The 19,854-nt window shown below is 44.8% G+C and overlaps 1 protein-coding gene across 5 annotated transcripts in view; it reads left to right on the top strand.

Moving 5' to 3' along the window:
* Positions 1-19,854, top strand: part of LOC112571559 (dystroglycan-like) — a 68,762-nt gene that overhangs the window by 20,770 nt on the left and 28,138 nt on the right. For 2 of the 5 annotated variants that reach the window (XM_025250620.1, XM_025250621.1), the window contains exon 2: positions 1,806-1,860. The gene's annotated coding sequence lies outside the window, so the exon portion shown is untranslated. Of the gene's footprint in view, positions 1-1,805; positions 1,861-6,149; positions 6,388-11,205; positions 11,564-15,933; positions 16,438-19,854 lie in introns of those variants that run through there. The other 3 variants (XM_025250622.1, XM_025250624.1, XM_025250623.1) reach the window with 3 other exon arrangements.

Here is a 19,854-nt window from a genome sequence, read left to right as displayed (position 1 = left end):
TGTGAGTCCTTTTTATCATTCAAGATAAAGGGATGGGGCGGAGTTTAACCAGTTGCAAGAGTGCAACAACACAATTCAAAACTAAGAAAACAAATTCACACATAAACCGCACATTATTTGTGAGCCACGAACATGATAACAGTTCCCGCAACCCTCTGGTCTCCGTAATCTCAACATGCGCATGCGATGGAGTGGAGGGAGGAAGCGATGGGGAGGGCGACGCCTCATTCGTCAGCCACCAGACAGACAGCACAGAAAGAAGGTCTCGCACGCGAGCCGCTGATCTATGGGGCACCCACGTGACGAGGTTATCATATCCCCAAACTTTTGACCAGTCGGAGGTAACTCACAAGCAGTTCAGACCAGACAAGTGGCAAATGGTTGTAATGCAAATGGTTGTAAGAAAATACAATTATTGTACATGCAGTCACGGATGATATTTACAAAAGAAATTATTAATTTCTACCCCTGTGTCCAACCCAGCGATGTTCAACTTCTTCATATGTCACTTTATTTTTCATACATATTTTTCGGACATATCAGTATTAGGTCCAAATAACGAAGGGCGGTAACTAACACGCGGATCCATTTAGTCTTATGTAACAAAATGGCGTTGTGCACCATGATGTTGGTCTTCCGACCACTGCGCAGTTGCCTTTGGACCATTCAAGGCAAGGCAAACACAAACAAAAGCAGCGTAAAAAGAAAACAAAATCTTGGCTGGCTTAAACCCGAGGTTCTGAAGGTTGTCCACGCTCAGAGGAGTACAGACACGTGTCACCTGCTATTGATTGAGGCGTCAGAAGTTTGGCCATAAAGTGAGAGAAGAAACTGGAGAGGAAAGTCAATCTTTAGAGCGATGTTGTGCTTGTCTGCTTGTCCGCCGGTCCTGGTCGTCCTGCACGTGTGTAGCTGCAATACTCATTTAAACAGCGCGCGCCACTATGGCACCGTGCGGTGTAAAGACTCGCCACCTTCGTCCGCAGGTTGGACAAGTCTGGCAACGAGAGCAAGGAATGACATCGAAATGTTTTTTCTAGTTTGCTAGAGCCAGGAAAAAATTATGTGCACTTTAAAAAATAATCGCTGCAGGGATCGTGCGCCAAGTACTTCAAAAATGAAAACAAAAAACAAAACAAGAAATTTTGTGTTCCATGCCTTTGCCCTTCGATGCAATTTTTTTCAGTCTTTTTCTCACCCTCAGTCATACCTGCCGAGTATCTGTAACAAACACTTTCATAAGCAGCCTCTGATTTTTTCACAGTCAAATGTCTCTCTCTTTGCCAAGGTTCAAAATCCGAGTTGGTGAGTAACAGGATCCGCACTGTAGCCTTTAAACAACTTTGGTTATGCATTGAAAGAATGTTGACTCTGTATTTACAATACTAGTCAGTTTGTACTTGCGTGGCAACGATGCACAAGATTTGAATATAAAACACAAACGTGTATATATATATAAGATATATATAACCCTAACCCTGAGCCAATTATACCATTCTTTTCTTACATGCAGCCTTTCAAATATTCACAGAGAGACCAGGTAGCGCGCCATGTTACCGCTTACAGCATTACAAAGTCGTCTGGTCTGTCATATGCTTTTGAATATTGCGACCATTCCGTGCTATTTTTCTTCGTTCACCTACCGTGCTATTACTATTTTTACAGCTGTACTAATTAAAAATTACTGATACTACTACACCATTACACCAAAAGACGATAAAGGCTGTATGATGAATCCTTAACTCAGCTTGACATTTGCTTGCTTCTCCATTTTATATGAAATCACAATATTTTTTCTTCTGCAGATTAACACAGAAAGTCGCCCTGACCGACGTTCCGGAAGTTCTCCGTATCCATGTTGTAAGTAAATGTTCTTACTCAGCTGCTTTGTCATTCAATATATGTAATCTCCTTAATTATTTTCTCCTTCAGGCATTCGAGAATGATGATTTCGCGGCCTGCCATATCAGCCAAATTTAAGAAACAAGTAATAGATACCTTAACTTTTAAAATGGCTGCACAAAGGCGATTTTAATCCTGGGACGATATTGCTGCTGTGAAGACTGTGGTGGCTTTGTTTACCTAGGACGCAGGGTGTGAAGGGTAGTTTATTTACCTTCTCCAAAGCCGCGAGGAAAGAACAGCGGCTTCTCATGAGATGCTCCTGACTTCCTGCTAAAAGAGACAGGTGTTCAACAAGGCTTTTATTTTAGCCCATTCGTTTTCCTACACGACAGACGAGCCAATCTGCTGGGTTTTTCCTAGGATGGCCGATACCTGTTTATTTTTTCTTATTTAGAAAAAAAAATCTTATTTTTTCACTGAGATCCTTTCTACCTCATCCTCAACCACACCGTGGCTTCTCTGGTGCGCTATAACCCACAAAAACACTATATTTTCTCTGGTGTGCTGTCTGAGCCCACGAACTGTTCCTTTTCTTGTATGCTCCCTGTCTCCTCTCCCTCCTCTTTCACTTTCAACCAAACCGCTTGCCTTCCTTGAGTAGATTATACACACCTCCCCATCCACCTGACAGTAATTACATTCCCCCAAAAACTATTAACACCGCAAACATTTTGCCTCTGAGAAAAAAAAAGGTTCAAGATTGTATGTCGACGTTTTGAAAAACTGCTTTAGCGGGAAACACAATTCGTCTGCTCTCAATCCAATAGAGAGATGAAAGTGTGTCAGACCCCCCCCCCCCCCCCCGTGAAGTACCTCTATACATGTACATAAACATTTCTGATTTAATTACTTTTAATAACTTAATTGTGAAATGCTCTTTCTGCTGCATTCCGCTATCAGAAGGGCGCTTCTATTATTTAGTTTGTTGACGAAATGAAGGTTTCTTCTTTGTGCACTATTTCCTTGTAACCCAGTTCGCTGTAGGTGACATTTGCCGACAGGCTGAGCATCGTACCAACAGTTTTTATGTGAGTTATGTGAAAGCTTTGAGTACAGGCAGTCACACCTCAACGCTGGAGTACTCAGCATTTGCGGAATTTGTAGCTGACAAGATTTGAGCTGCTAGGAATTCTTTACTGTCAACTAAGGATACATTTGAAAAGTTGTTAATACTTGCTATCAGGACAAGCATTGGGAACAAATTGCATGTCAGTAGATGAATACTTAGTAAGTGTAGCCTATGAAGAGAACAGCTTGAAGAGTCTTGATTTGAGGTATGGGTGAGTTACAACCATTGTGCTACTTCATGCTTCCCTCTTTAAAGTTACAGCTGCTAGTGAAATTGTCACACGTAGCATTTATCTAGAGACCTCGACCTAGAAGGCAGCTCAGTGTACAGAAAGATCGACTTGTGTGGGAACACCGTGCACTGATACAATCGTTATACATACATAGTCCGCACCTGAACAACAGGAGCGTGTAACCTCTGCCATTCATTTTATTTTCGCTTCTGCCTCCCTCGGGACCTTGATGCAGTCTGTCGATATTTCGCTTATCAATAATTCATGGTGCCGTCGGCATTGATTTGCTACCGCCTGGTACAGACAGCGCATACAGACAGACATACTGGACACATGGAGGTAACAAGAGAGACAGACGGCAGACAGAAGAATCGGATTGGCAGCAGAAGAAAGGAAGGAAAAAGTGAAAAAACAAGGAAAGAAGTAAATCGAGGTATCATTATTTAGATTAAGTCCGTTTAGTGATGCACCAGTACAGCTTCGGACTACACATGTACCCGTGATTAAGTAGTGCCGCTGTATTCAAACTATGCATGTACCCGGGACACAGTTGCTGCTGTTTTTGGACTACATGTATACCCGTGGTACATCTGTGCGCTGTATTCTGGCTACCTCTACATGTTTGTGCCACAGCACCTGAAAGTCAGGACTATTCGTCAGGATTATTCGCTGCAAGAAGCAACAAGACGCCCAGACCTAACCAACAAAGATCATCCGGGTCATGGACAGGTCACCGACCAAACTTTGGACTGGGTTGTCGTTTCATCCAGTGATAGTTGACGGCCGGACTGATAGTCTGCAATACAATACTTGGAAGTCGGCAAAGACCTGACGACCGTTAGCCCCTCCCCCAGTGTTCGCCCCAGGGGAACCCCATGAACCCAAGTAGTGGACTGCTGCTTCCCATTTGCCCTTTGACACGGGTGATTGGTTCAAGAAAAATGTAGACAGGTCCCATCAGGACTAGTATATTCAGAACTGGACAGGAGAACTTGCTTCCAAAGAAATATATTCAAATTATAGAATGTTTAAAAGCACTTATGCTCTAGAACCCTACTTAAAAAGACTTCTCCCCATGATTATCTCCCTTTTATAAAATTTAGATAATTGAATAACTCCTTTCAAGTGAATAAAGGTAGTGAAATTGATATCATTTACTACTTTGCTATATGCACACCCAAGATAAATTCCAGTCATTGTTAATTAAAAAAAATCCTTCATCAGATTAGCTAGATTTATGAAGATATTACTAAGGATTCTGAACTATATGAATTGATAAAATGTGTACAAATGTGTGGACGAGTGAGTGTGAGATATCTTTTATATTGGGATGGATGAGAGAGTGTTAACACGAACAGTACTCCCTGCATGGTAGAAAAGAGTACACAATGTATATGAAGAGAGAACAAGAGTTTGTTTATCCTGTGTTTACATGTGCTTGTTTGCTTTAATTAACTTGATAAGATATACAGGTTTTCATGAAGAGGCTGGAAGAAGGAAAGATTGAGGGATTGATGCAAAGAGTTTGTTTTTCCTGTTGTTTTGTTGCTCATTTTTGTTACTTTTGTCTTGTTTGGTTTTTTTCCTATATATTAGTTGTCATAAACCAACCGGTGAGTGTATTTGAACGAGAGATAAATTGTATGTACAGATCAGAATATGTGTGAATATGTATGGCTATATTTTACCCCAATACCACTTAGAGTGTGAAAGAATAAAGAAACAACAGTTTTCCTTTGGGCATGTCTTGCCTAAAAACTTAGCCACAATTTTGCATTACAATGTTCTAAAAACAACTAGGCTGTTTTCTAATCCAGGCATTGACATGTTTAGTGACATGTTTAGTGTCATGATTACAGTATTTGTATAGTGTCTAAACTGACAGTATGTATGTATATAGTGTCCATGCAGCAGTGCAGTGTTGGTAGGTGTTGTGTACCATATCATACACTGTACTGGAATGTTCTGCAGGACTAGTATTTCCGGGGTGGTGGTGATGATGAATGGGAGTAGGTACCAGACCCCCTGCTATGGTGAGTGGGAGGGGCTCGTAGACAAAGAAAATTGCGGATGACTTGGCAGACTCAGTGAAAAATGTGCTTGTGGTGTTCTGGCGCGACTGTGGTGTGATAAGACAGCAGACCGCGACATTTTTCATTCAGTGAGTGACAAATGGAGATCTCGTTTTCTTGAGAATTGCACTCTGTAGCACCAGGTGTGCCACACCCCGGTCTTGACATCATATGAAAAGACTGTCCACTACTGTGTCGGGAGGTCATCGACTAAACCCCACCAAAACATTATTTTTCTTTGGCAGCACAAGAACCTGCTTGGCTGGCAGGTTCCACCTGCCACACTTACTCACAGGTGTGCAGATCAGAGATAGTTTCGTATAGCATTGTGGTATAATTGCTTGGAATGCTGACAGTACTGATAGCCTGTACTGTGCCACGCGCTAAAGCTTCACACCTGTGGAATCCGCACACCTTTGGGTTTTATGTTCACTTCTTTGACATCGCGTCCGGGTATGTGTAGTTATCATCAGCTTACAGGAGACTCGTGAGCTGTGTGTGTTGAAGTGCACCCTGTGAACGCCTGTTCAACTGTCGCCGCCACCTTCCACGCTGCCCTTCCCTTCCCCGACTAACATATGGGGTTAGGGTGGAGGGCGGAATTCTACTGCCACCAGCATCAATCTCACCGTCATTGCACATGGCCAGAGACAGGTACATGTTGGTGACAACGACGACATCGATGAACTAATGAAAAGATGGCATGAGTGTGAGTGCGTATAGACAGGTGTGTGTGTGTGTGCTAGCCTGACATTCTACACATTCAGGTTCATTGGAGTTGTAGAGTGGGGAAAAATAGGTCACAGATCAGCTTCCCAACATGAGAACAAAGTAGGCCAAGCTGTACATGTGTCTGTACCACTGCTGGCCCGGACGGGCAAGAGGTAGAGTGGCCAGTCTGTTGTTCGCCCTCAGCCACATCGCAGTCCGGCTGCTCTCACCTTTCTGCGGCGCGAGCTAAAGGCCTTTTAAGTCTTTTCACGGGAGGCCCTGGTGTAATCGGGTGTCTACTTCTCATGGTGAAAGAGTGTCTCACGTACCCACCAGAGCGAGGCCTGATTCGAAGTGAACTTGTGACCCGCTAGTCCACTCAATGTTTTCTCGCTAAGGTAAGCTTTCATGAGGTTTGGTTTAAATGTAATAGTACTTAGCATTGATATGTAAAAACAGCTTCTGGGGGGCGATAGGTAGTTCTTAAAAGTGTACGACACCAGGTAGATTGACCACACCTGCAGGTGCGAGTTTGATTTGGAGTCGATCGTTTGCTCGTTTGTGTGAACTATTTTTAGAGTGGAGTTGAGAGTGGCTCGTTCGTGACAGATTGACAGCAATCACATCGTGACTTACTTCAAGGGTGATTTATCACACCAAACACCAGTCACTCCATTTAAAAATTAGACTCAACGTCTATTACCACTACTTAAAGCAATTTATCGTTAAAATTGTTACTATAAACTGTTGAGAAAACCTGTTGACAGCACCTGTCTAGGTAAAACTTTTGACTAGTATTTGATATAGGGTTCATTTATAAACGTTTATTAGCATAGACTCGTGTGTTTTGCAACAGCTGGTCAGTCAAGCTAGTGAAACTATCTCCAGGGTGTCATTTTTATTACCTGTGGACCAGCAGGTATACTTTCGCAGTTAGGTTATGCTTCTTTCTATGAGGGTGCTGGGGTATCCTTATTTGTTATTAGCTTTCGTAAGTCTAAATTGCTGGGACCCTCGAGCGGAGTTGCTTGCAGAACTGGGCACCAACTGCAGGACTGGGGCCACCCCTACGGCATTTTAGGCATTAGCTGAAATCCCTGTACAAGGTGTGGGATCGTGTTCATACGATGCGTTAGCTGCTTGAAAGCTGCTACGACAGGTGTGTACGCACGAGGTGAGATCCCAGCGCGTGTACATCTCGTGGTAGTGTTACCTGTGGCGGAGACGGCATTAGCATGCGGTACGTCCACTGGCCGCAGCAGCAGCTCAGCCGTTCCGCAGTGGGGGTGGGGTGAGTAAAGAGGCCCCAGGAGACGAACAGACAGCGATATCAGTGTACGCCTTGCCTGGGATGTGAGACGCACTAATCTCCGCCATCTCAGTTTTCCTGCCTCGTGTGTGCGTGATGCTATGTCATCCCATCCCTCATTTATATGCCAGCGGCGATACTTTGTGTTAGGTGATAGCGGAGCGGGCCAAGGGTGGCAGCTCTTTATAGCTGAGTAAATACACCGGGTCACAAACTGTCCTAAAAATCGGTTTCATAAAATCTGGAAAGCTTCTGTCATCCTAGACATGGCGACACTTCAGACTGGCGCAATACCGTTAGTTTGTTTGCGTGGAAGGGGTAAGAGTGGTGATTAATCATGACATGGCAAAATCGAGCGATAATCACCTTTTAGAAGACTTTTTCTTTGCTTGGGAATGGATGATTAACTTCTCGTTGTAAGGCAGCTACTATCGATACATGACGTCCACCTACGACAGACCCGAGTCAACGATGAAATAAAGATTAATACAAGATATCAAAATGGTTTTGTCGGGTTTTTGTTTCCCAAATTGCGTTTTATTACATTTTTATCTTGAGGGTGGACACTGGGATTTCGGTCATTTCTAAAGTAATTTCAGGTTATAATGCGAAAACATGAACACATGTTAACGAAGCCTTACTGTGACAACGTGTTAAATCTGCTCTCGGCGTAGCCTTCAGAAATGTCGGAGCTCGCGAACTGAATGTCTGTATCGTAACAAGTGCTGTAGGACAGTCGCTCGCCTTCGTCCGACTGCGTTCTTATGTTTTCAGATTATTGTCAGATGGGAGAGACCTATCATCATTGCACAGCACGCTTTGCAGGTAGTGGAAAGGCAAGCATTACCACAGATACTCATCTGAGATTTTTACTGATCCAAAGTCACACATGTCCTAGAGTTTAAACTTTAAACATGGTATTCCTTGCTCTTGTGGTAGTCATGATACAAATGTTAAGCCCACCAGGCTTTGTCCTCCGTGATATGGCCTTAGTTGCTGGCACGGCGTAAATCACGAAGCTTTGTCCCAACCGATAGCTGGCCTTCACCGCGATCTTCAGCTTGTATCAGTGGCATGCCTTGTCGGGTACAAACTGATAATACATGTATGTGGCTACCCACTTTTAAACAAAAGTGCAGAACCTCTGACCCATGCACGCGTAAGAGCTGACTCTGTCAAATAAGAGCTTAGAGCAGGGGTGGGGAACTTTTAGTCCTCCAAGGGCCATTTTAATGTCTTTAACATCATTCGTGGGCCGTACTACATTATCTACTGAAATATTGGCCTGCTTTGTCAAACTGTAGTAACTAGTTGCGCGGAAACTATGTTCTGCCACTGTGAAAAGCATTGCGAAACAACTGTTTGGAGTCTGTAATATAAGGATAACTAGAAAGCTACCAGTGAAGACAATAAAGAGTAACATTTTTTTCCTAATGCCCACTTTTCTGTTTGTGTTGTGCAGTGGAAATACATTAATTGTGACTTGTTCACATATACCTCCTTCTGATGGAGGAGTTCATAGCATTTACAAAGTGTCTACATGAATCCTTCACATTTATCGCATTAGCTGACATGGTCGAAGCATGCCGGCATCAAACCGGACATGGTCTACCCTCGGCTTGGGGTGAAGGCCATACGCATGCACGTGTCTGTCACCTCATGTGCTCAGAGGTGCCCTGTCCATTCCTTGTTGGACCTTGCTTGCTTATCCCTCGAAATTTACTTTACTACTATTATTCCCTTGACATATATTTATGTTGTTATGAATAACAGCTTATAGATTTACCGAAATCTGCAACTGCCTTGGGTGGACTTCCCTCCTGTGGTTAAGAGTGAGGCTAAAGGTGACGTTGGAAAAACCCAAGCGTTCAGTCAGTGGCATTCTTGTGTTTAGCAGTGTGTACTGAGCCTGTAAGCTAGAGCTGATTGTGTGTGGAGGCTGTAAACAAGAGCTTATGTTCGTCGTCTACAAACAGAAATGGAGAAAGGAAGGATTAAAGTGTAAGAAAAATGTTGCGATATTTAAGGATTCAAGCGGCCAGACTCCGGGCGCGACTTGCGGGTGTCAGCTGTAACCTCTCCTAGAGGGGCACAGTGGGGAGGCTGGCTATCTGATCACCTGAGAGAGGGACTCAGTCAGAGGGCACGTCCACTGTGACCGCTGGGTACCTGACGCTGGGACACAGAGGTCATGGTAGGGAGCAGACGTGAACTGTTGGCGGCCAGCTTAGTGTCCGAGGTCCGAGGCTGCATTCTCTCTCTCTTGCTCTCGCTTAGTCCGAACACAAGGATCCATGGTGACCTGCGACAGCATCCAATATTGGGGACTACAAAACAGATTATTGACTACTGGCTTCGTCTTATGAATGACGCGAGACTCCCCAGAAACATACAGAATGTTAAATTATCTACAACAAAATGGTAAACCTATCTGGGCTTTCTTTGTAAAAGAACTTCTCTGTGATAATGGCTTTGGCTGCAGCAATGTATCGGTAACAAGAACGCGATTTTAAGAATTTTAGACTTCTAGATTGTTTCCAACAAGAATGGCACAATGATATTTGCACAAGTGGAGGACTTGAGCTGTGTTGTAGTTTTAAGAGCTTCGTACAGCCTGAGAGATATGTAAATATATTAAGAAGTTGTTTCAGGGAAGCATTTATTTAAATTTGGAATATCACCCATCAGTGTGCACCAATCGCTACAAAAATATGTATCTCCAGCCATTTGATCTTCCCCCGATGCAAGCATGAGATTGAAGATAAAGTGCACATGCTGCTTGATTGTCCTGCCTATGGCAGTTACAGATGGAAAGTTGAACATATGAACAGGGCGCAGATGGAACCACACAAGTCTTTATAGATAAGACTGAAACAACCATTAAACAAATCTCACGATATCTGTATCAACTATTTAAAAGCAGAAATGAAATGAATTTATTGTCGGAAACATAAAGAAATGTTAGTTGCATAGATGCATTGAAACAAACCAAAGGGTTTAGCTCAATAAAAAAAAATTCGTTTGTTTTCGCTAAGTGTGATGGAAATGATCTGTACATCACATCTCCTAGTCAGTAAGTCCGATTGTAGTATTTTGAGGCAGACAAGTGTCAAGTCTCTGCAGGATAACCCATATAATTATTTCAAGCATCATTAAGAAGATAACACAAGCTTGCACGGTCACGAAGGCACTCGTGGACTTGAGGCAGTCGCGAGGTACTGTGAATGTTCCCCACCGGACCTTTCCACTCACTCACAAGCCCGAATCATAACTCACGGGATGGGAAGTGGTTTGTGAGAATGTAAACAGACTCCATACATGGCAAGTGTCAGCATAATAAATCCAGGTACGCGATCGTCCGTGCACACCTGTAGGTGGCAGGTGTCGGCTGAAAGACTCTCAGGTATGCGCACAGTTAAGTCTAAAGAATGTTATGCCGTGACTAACTGCTGCCTGATCCATCAACACACCTGTAGGTGTGACACGGTCAAACACTTTCTGCTTTTTGCATCCCTTTCCACTGTCAATGAGACACCTGTGATTGCATCCACCTGTAATTTTCCCCTTCTACACCCGTATTTTCCACAAACCGACCTTTTTTGCCCCAAAGATTTGCGCATAACTGGGTCATGACCGTCATGCCCTAGTTCTGGGTACCAGAGTGAACAAACTGCATGAAGCCAGTTGTTACTGCTTCTTTTATACCTTTGTGGTGAGTGTGAGTAAACTGACAGACTGGGTGATATATTTTCAATATTTGCTGTTAGGCGCTTCTTGGTGTGCACAACCCACTGTGTGTGTGTGTGCTGTAGGTGTGATAGATTCTGTTACATACCCACCTCAAGGCAAGGTCACGGACAAGAGGAACAGAAATAGACGCCGGGTGAGGAAAGACGAGGCTGTGGGGAGGTGAGAGGTACACGGAAGGCTGGGTGGCTTATAGTTTCATTGGTGTACACGGAATGTTGCCAGGACATGTACTCAGGAGCAGAGGTCAGGGAGGTCGTAGCAGGTGATTAGGAAGAGATGTGCGCAGAAATACATTGTGGTGATTAGTGGAGTTGAGCCTCAGTAGGGCAAAAACACGGTTTAAACCACGGGTTTAAGCATAAACATTTGCGCAGAAACCAGAGGAGCAAGAGGGACGGCTCCGCCCCCTCAAAAAAAAAAAAAGTTCTAAGGGGACAAGAATGTAGACGTCGTTCACTGTCAGCATGGACTTTGTCCCCCTCCTCCTCAAAGACGAGCATCTTCCTACGCGACTGGTAAGTTAATATTTAAATCAGGCTGTACACTTCTGTTGTCTTTTTGACGGCTCATATTTCTGTTTTCACTGTGCTCACGAGGAGGAGGATATGAGGTGTGTGTGAAGCTGCATGAACATTTTGGATTCTAAGTTACGAAAAGTTGATCAGCCACTGGCACACAAGTTGTCACCCTGGCTGAGCAACAAAGTCCGAGTGATTAAACACAACGGCCCTGAACTCACCTAGTTTTTCCTTTCTTCGTCTGAGAAGAAAGCTAGTTGTCTAGTTGTCTAGGGACGACCTGTCGGGTCAGGTCAAGACGAACACGAGCTGCCCACGCGATAGTCGCCAATGTCGATGGGTCTGATCTTGTGTCTCCTACAGCTGATGTCAGGTGTGCAGTCGCCACCAAGCTTTGGGAGAAACGTGAGTGGCAGTATGGGCAAGAAAGCTGTCGACAAGTGGCGAGGAAGAAGGGGCTCGAATATCGGGTATGGATAAACCGACACCCTAGCTTGTCACCCGGCCATCAGTCGAGGCGTTGGCCAGCTTCTAATAAAAGCTGTAGCCGTCCTGACTCTTGACTGGTCGGCTTGCCATGATGTCATCCGTAGCAGTGCCTTCTGTCAGTGGCTGTTCCATAACTGTGATGTGTCCTAGTTTGCTGCACTTGGTTATCTGTCGGCGTCCGTCGCAAAACAAAACACGACTGCCGACTGGTTATATTAAAGCTGGTCGCGTGCTGCTGCTTGCAGTTCAGTTTTTAGTGCTTCAGCATTTTGGCTACAGAAAACAGTTTAATAATAATTACCTTTCCTCGCCACCAAGACGAGGCTCAAAGACATTTCAAAAATTCAGCATACACTAATAACTGCTAGGGGCACAAGGTCGTCAGGTTCTGGAACCGAGGAAATATGAGGAGTTATTACGAAATAGTCGAGAAAGACCGTGGAGAGAATGAAAACATCTCTCATCGACAGTCGACGTCCGGAAAATGTAGCATCAGAAGCACAAAGCCCGCAAATAAGAAAATGTGAAGATTACATAGTGCGCCGATCAGAGACAAAAAGGTATAATTGCTGAGGAGTGCAGACAAGTAATCCGATCAAGCAAAAATCATCGGGAAGATGGGCCATTCCAACAACACGCTGCAGAGACCCTTAATAGAAGTGGTCAACTGGTGAAAACGATTTGTGGCAGTTATTTGTGTCGCCAGGCCGTACAGACAAATAGGATCTCCGTTTCCTTCTGTCTCCAAGATTTTTGTCCGTGTAATTTATGCATTTATTTAATTTATAGACTTGTTAGATAAATGAGTACTATATTCGTTCACTTATTAATCAGATAGCACTACAATTATTATTATTATTCCCGTTTCCACGCGTTCTCCTAATGTATTGCAGAACGGAAAGCTTTACATTCTTTTCTTTTTACTACTGGAACACACCTATAAGGGTGTAAATCATAACTTACCTCATCCCTGAACGGCAATAATACAGGAAAACAGCTTACAGATACGTTTATTAAAGAACTTTTATTTTTCTTTCGATAAAGAAATTTCAAATTTAAGTAACTAGGTTTAAAATATAAAATATTTCAGTATAAAAACTAAAACAAAAAAAAAAACAAAAGTAATAAACATTTCATTACGAGTACATACAACGGATTTTCCTGGTAACTTGTTCCTGAAACTGATAATACAAGGTAGACGATGTTTGCTCGCTATCGACGCGAAATGCTTCTTTGCAGGCACGAAGAAAGCGGCCCATTAGTAAAGCAAACGTGTTTAGGCATTTGATAGAAGGCTAGGATGGCCCTTCCGAAGTTATGTCCCCACCCCACCCCCAGTTGGTCTCAGGCGTCCTGCCGTGTGACCCAGACGCCTGACGCCTGACTTCTGCCCTCATTAAGGTTGTGGAGGGAAGGAGGATGAGGTAGGGACCACACTCCACCACCTAGGACGACCTCGACAGTGATAGTACTTCTCAAATCCCGGTCGTAGGTCACGATCCCCACCACAACTCTCCAACTCTACCTCTTTTGCTATCAGGTGACTCAGTAACGGGTTTTATGTAGTTAGATGGCAAGAGCAGGCAGTTGGAAAGGTTGACTCCTGCTGCAGAGCCATCTCTGCGGGACCCCACTATTAGTGACGATGGAAGGTGCGTTACTTCTCTCTCTCTCCTCTACTTCCGGTGAACACCTGTGCAGTTTGTGATGGCAGACGGCCAACTGACTCAGTGCTGGCTACGAGATGTGACTCACGGCACACCCCGCCATTAGCAGACACGAGTATTTGATTTATGGGCGTATCATAAATAATACAAACTCAGTAGTCGCTGTGTATATGCGTGTCATTACATGTTGTCCACAAGTGAGCCTAACATGAGAAAGTCCCGCTTAAGTGTGCTGATAAATATCCTCTTCATAAATAATTGTTCAGTCTCAGAAAATCCATGGGCGCTTTTAAATTATCAAAGAGATGCAGACGGCCGTCCAGATGGCTGAAATAAACCATGTCAACGTGTAGCTTACGCTGGTGGCTGTTACACGTCTGATGATCTACTAAAGACAGATGTCTCATCTGCTGTCTCCACCGACAGGATCAGTCTTCAAGTAGCTTGTGATTCGTGGCATCCAAACGGCGAGTATGGGAGGGGCGGGAAACAGTCGTCCCTTGACGATCACATGAATAGACGCAGCAGCTGCCAGAGTCCACCACTCTTGTCTGGTTGGCGATAGTCAGCAGGTCCTGTGCACAGTGTACAGGACGACCAGTCCAGTCTGTGGCGTTCGTAAGTCAGTTCTTCATCTGGTCACCACGGTGTTGGCCACCCTCCAACATGCCTTAGACAAGTCTTGACAAGGTGTCGTACTGGGTCACATGAGCAAAAAGACCAGCTTACGTCTTGACTGTTGAAAGTTGAGGTTGCTGGTGCCCTAGAAGTGTGGCAATTTTGTTTTCTACTGGAAGCTGAGTTGTGCTCTTCAGATAGGATGTTCGCTGATGGGGCGGTGATGGAGTTATGACAAAGATCTGGTGGGGCAGAGCCACATCTCGTACCTTACTACCTGCATGGGTGATATCAGGACGCGGCAGTAGACAGGACATAATACTCAGGTTGTCATTGTTGAGGTCTGTTCATTTCCTGACGAAAGATCACATGAGATGAAATTGTTGCCTGTTTCCAGTTACGTCTCTACGTCTACCTTGTCCTCGATGATTATGAGGTCCAGACCATACACGCAAAGAAAGGACAAGACCCTGCGGTCGTTTCCCACATCTTCGGCGTGACTAGAGACCGACAGCCATGTTGTAATTTTTCTTTATCTACCCACCTTGCTCGACTGACTTTTGGAACCTACTGGCTGACTGTCAAGCTGGCCGTTGGAGACTAGGATGAAGGTACAAGAAATCAGCTGTCAGTGGTCAAGAGTGCAAGCTGGTCCAACTAACGCACGTCAGTCAGCTGTCAGAGTGCCGACTGGTTAGCCAGGGTCTGAGTGTGGTGAGACTGCACAAAGAGAACCAGGCGCCAAGACGTCACGCTTGAGAGCACGAGCACTGTGCCGTGAAATTCTTACCCCCCACCCCCACCCACACACACACACTCAAAATTCCAAGTTATGTGGCGGGCCGGTAAAATACCGAAAAACCCACGATAGGTGACTACACAACAAATCTAGTGTTAATGGAATGTGCAACAAATGAGTACATATTGGCGTTCTCGTACCCACCCCTGCTGTAAACATACCCTTTTCTGGTCGATTGCGACCTTTGTTGCCTTGTCGCCAGCCCTACTGTGCCGTGAGATCGCGACTCTCGTCATGGACGTTCCGAGTCAAAGGCTTTGTTTACACGACTGACCTGTTTCGACTGTATGCTGTCACACACGTATTGACACCATTGCTTTGTACTTGAACTGCCGACCTCCACAACTGTGAAGAGATGTGTAACTGTCCCTCTCGCGCCCCCTTTCTCTGTCAAGCACGCACGCATATATTTTATATAAATAAAGCTTAGTATAGAGATATTTGTGTGTGTGTGTGTATATATATGGGTGGAGGGGGGGGGGAAGATCAGAGGTTCGCTGGGAGAGTCAACCGTTAACACAGTCGTTATGGCTGCACTGGCTCAACTGTCCCAGCTGCCATCTTTGAAATATACCCGACTGTGGTTGGGTGGGTTTGAGGAGCCAAAAGAGTGCACAGCAGACGGTACAGGCAGGCAGCAAATAATACAGACGGCAACATGGACGCAGCCATCAGTGGGAGCATCGTAACACGGCTTGCATACAGGTGTAACTTGTAAGATCAATGCTCTAATTTCTTTTTTGTTGTTTCACTTTGCTTCGTCGAGGGAAATGGGCTGTTGAGCCAAACCTACAGTTAGTACTTTGAGGAGACCACATGACATTTTGTGTGACGCGAAGACGGCGCCGGCCCACTGTTAAAAGTTTTAATCTGTATTCGAATATTGAATTGTTTTATCATTCAGATGATTTCTAAAGAAATTATATCTTCACCACCGGAAAGACTCAGAGTGTACACGACACTATATACCTTGACACTGCGCACGAGAGACCAGGTGTTTATTAGTATGTAACCTGCAGGGAACGCCACCTGTGCAAGGGTAAGCAAGCAACTGTCGTCCTTGCTGCATTTTTGCGTAGCTCGGTGTGTCGTCTAGGGATGGTCGCCGTGGTCTATAAAAGGTCGTGGTGGACCTGACATTCCTTGGAGTCGATTGTAACCCCGTGGCGGAAAACTGCCCAGGCGCCACAACTGTGCAGCACCTTCTACGTGACGGTACAGTGGTGTGCCCTTGATGCCTCTCGCAACGTGTGCAACTTGCTTACCGGCCGCAACAGCTTACTTGCTTCGTACTGAAGGTAATTACCTTGAGCCTTACACCGACATGTTTCAGTTACAGTGCAGATCGTGTTTCACAGTGTGTGTGTGTGCGAGAGAGAAAAAACACTTCCTACACCTGCTGTTGCTGAGCAAGAGTTTAGATGAAACAAGGTTATGTAAGTATTTTTCAGTAATATCCTATGATGTAAACAAAAGTTCCAGCGCTAATGAAACTTTCGGCCTATCGTGAGTCATACAACTCTGAAAAGTTTGTTATGGTGTTAGTTTAGGCGCAGAAATAAACCAAAATAAACAGCCATTCACGTGATAGAGCTTTTAGGGGATCCCACGTCGTTACCTAGGGAAGCCTTGTGATCTTGTTGACTGATGGCAGACGTACTAGCCTCGCCGTAATGTTGTCAGCAGAGTACGAGAAAGAGAGAACAGTTTGCCTGTGAAAACACTGATGTTACACAAGCTTGAGATGTCGTCAGCCGTTGACACTGGGTTATAGTACATTTTCAGATGTGAGGGATGCGTATCCAGACTGACACGTGTAAGGTCTCAAAATAATATGTAGTCTTTTTAAGGACATGACAAAGCCCCTTGGGTCGATTCATATTTTGCCATGTCCAGAGTTACAGGCTGTTTGTCCTTAGCCTGCCCACACTTGTTGTACCGTCCAGCCGCAGAAGATACGTGGAGAGCGTTGCCATGCATTTGCAACATCATAATCAGCAGCAACGACAATAGCAGCAATCGAATGGTATCGATTGGTTGGCCCAGCTGCACTGGGTAGGAAAGGCCGAGAGTGCCTAGCACTGTTGGCAAGCGCCTTGCGCCTGTGAGCTAGACATTGTTTTTGTTGTCACTTATTTATTTGGTACTATAGTTTGTTTTCCCACGAAAGGCAGCAACAGTACTGCGTAAGTCCACTAGCACAGCGACAGTGCATCGACCACACCATAATATGACCGACTACCCTCCTCCACTTCCTACACACACTTATCCCCCCTGATTGCGTTTATGGTCTGATTGTTCATGGTCCTTCTTTACATCATAGCAAAAGATAATTTTGGGGGAGATCGGTGCAATTTCTTTTGACAAGATATTGGCTAGCTGAATACTAGCAGCTAACTAGATGCATGTGTCCCTTAACCCCAAGCTGCTTGCATTGTGAGGAAAGCCTGTTTATGATGCCAGCCTGAGTTGCACGGCGAGCAGAGAACCACCCATTCGCCCCTCGAATGCTTCGCCATGAAAGTGGCGGAATGATTTCTTGGTGAATCCCTCACAACTGTATCCAGGAAACAGAAAATATTCACTACTACCACCTCGCAAGTGTGCTGTTGGAAAGGGTAGAGAGATAGCGACTTATGAATACTAGCTGTCAACTCCTACATTTGCACAGAGTATGCCTACATTGCATGCTTAAGAAGTGTTTGGGAATAAATCCTCCCTAACATTGTTTATGAGGGTAGACAGAGAAACCCTCAGTACCTACATAGCTTGCTAGACTTGCGAACAGCAACCAGAGAACTTTTAGGTCGGACTCAGAACACCAGTCAGCACTAAAGAAACGGCTTAGGATAGCACACTAATATTTAGACAACATCCCCGCGAGACAAGAGCACCAATTTAGAGCTATATACAATATTTACAACGTTTACTTACTATCCATACAGAGACGATAGCACGCCTTGCCTTTCCACACAAACATACGGGATGTGGGGGTGGGAAGGGGAGGGCAAAGAACTTTAAAGCTGAAAAGCTGACATAAACTACAACTTGGCTATGAAATGGCAGCGCCTGAAGTCTACAAGCAGTCTGGTGGATCATTCACCTAATCAGTCGGTTATTTGGGTGACGTCATCACGTGATATTGATCGAGGCAGAGGCTTTCGTGCCCAGCCTGAAGTCAGCCTCCATGCTTGCCTCAGCAACTTGTTGCCACGGACCGGTGATCGTCCAGGTCTTTGTACCCTGTACTCAGACCGCAGTGCTCCCCCGCTGGGGGTCAGTCAGTCAGTCGATGGACAGCACAGCAACACTGCACGATGTCAGAGTCCTCGCATTGTCATCTGGAGTTTGGCGTGAGCGACATCAACACTGCTGCCATGTAAATGTTGTTTCCGTGGTCGGCCCCACCCGACATTAGCGACATACTGGAATTTCCAGCTGTGTGATGTGTGGGCGCAGACCAGTGTAGTTGGGGTTCAAGGTGGGTGCAGTTCTCTTACACGTGTTTGTGCGTCTCGTCGGCACTACTTCTCTTCCCAAAATTCATTTATGACTTGCCAGTAATGGCTACACTTCCGGCTCGACAATCTAACTTTTCGATTTCGTTCTCCCCTAGCAGCGTCTCTCCCTCGTGTTATTTATATTTCAGAGCACACCAACATGTCTTCGTTCTCTCCCTATAGCTTTTGTGTGTGTGTTCATATTTTGATCGATGACTCCCAGTTTTCACGAAATACTGAATATTAACCACTGAGACAAAATCAAAACAATCTGATGATAAAATTGGGATTATCAAATTGCATCCCAAATAATTAATAATCTTGTGGATTATAAAATTATATCTTATAGATAATCCAGATCGAGCTACTTAAACGTTTTGCCAGTTTTGTCAGCATGTTTAGCATCACATTTTCACTTTATTCATGCTATCACCGTGCTGTCTCTGGGAATGATCGCGCACGCGAGGTGAGCGAGTGGCCATCAGTCCTCAGTTGTAAGACAACAGTCGAACAAAGTGAAGGCAAATCGAGGGATGTCTGGCATCACCGGTCGTTCAGGAGGCGGGGGATTCCGTCAGGTTAATGCCATTTTTCTGCTGTATTTGTAGTGGTGACCGTGAATACCAGTCACTCGTCCTGACAGCGGAATGATCTCGCTCCATCGCCGTGCGAGACGCTGCACACGAAATTCCAGACTATTGACCTGACAAAGGGACGAGCTGTGCTTGTGTGGATCGATGCCACCAATGGGGAGGAGTGGAGGAGAAGGCTAACAAAAAATATCCAACGCTTAGGATTTAAAAAAGGAAAATAAAAAGTGACCAGAAGACTTCGGCCAAGCTTTCAAGTTTGTTTTTTTAAATTTTATTTTAAAGTCACGGAGTTCCTGTTTCACAGGGATGTAGACCTCTCATGGCTGCATTATTGCCGCTAGCTTTCTTGAGATCCTTGTTTCTCGTGAGAACTCCACGGCGCGTGCTGTCTAGTCATTCTTGAGACACGAAATGTGGTTTATAGTTACCTTATAGTCAGCGCTTTTAAAGCATTTTGGGGGATCTCCTCTAGTCACCCATCTGAAATAATGCTGTGTTTCGGAGAGCACTAGGGGATAGGGTGGCTGGCGATGGCGTCGACCTAAGGAGTGTCTAGGCAACACTTTTTGAAGAAGGTGGGTAAGGAGAGAAAAAAAAAAAACCAACATTCTATACTTGTTGA

This window comes from Pomacea canaliculata, linkage group LG9, assembly GCF_003073045.1.
Source record: "Pomacea canaliculata isolate SZHN2017 linkage group LG9, ASM307304v1, whole genome shotgun sequence".
Taxonomy (NCBI): domain Eukaryota; kingdom Metazoa; phylum Mollusca; class Gastropoda; order Architaenioglossa; family Ampullariidae; genus Pomacea; species Pomacea canaliculata.
Note: the sequence above shows the minus strand (reverse complement) of the source record. Positions and strands in the feature narration are given on the sequence as shown.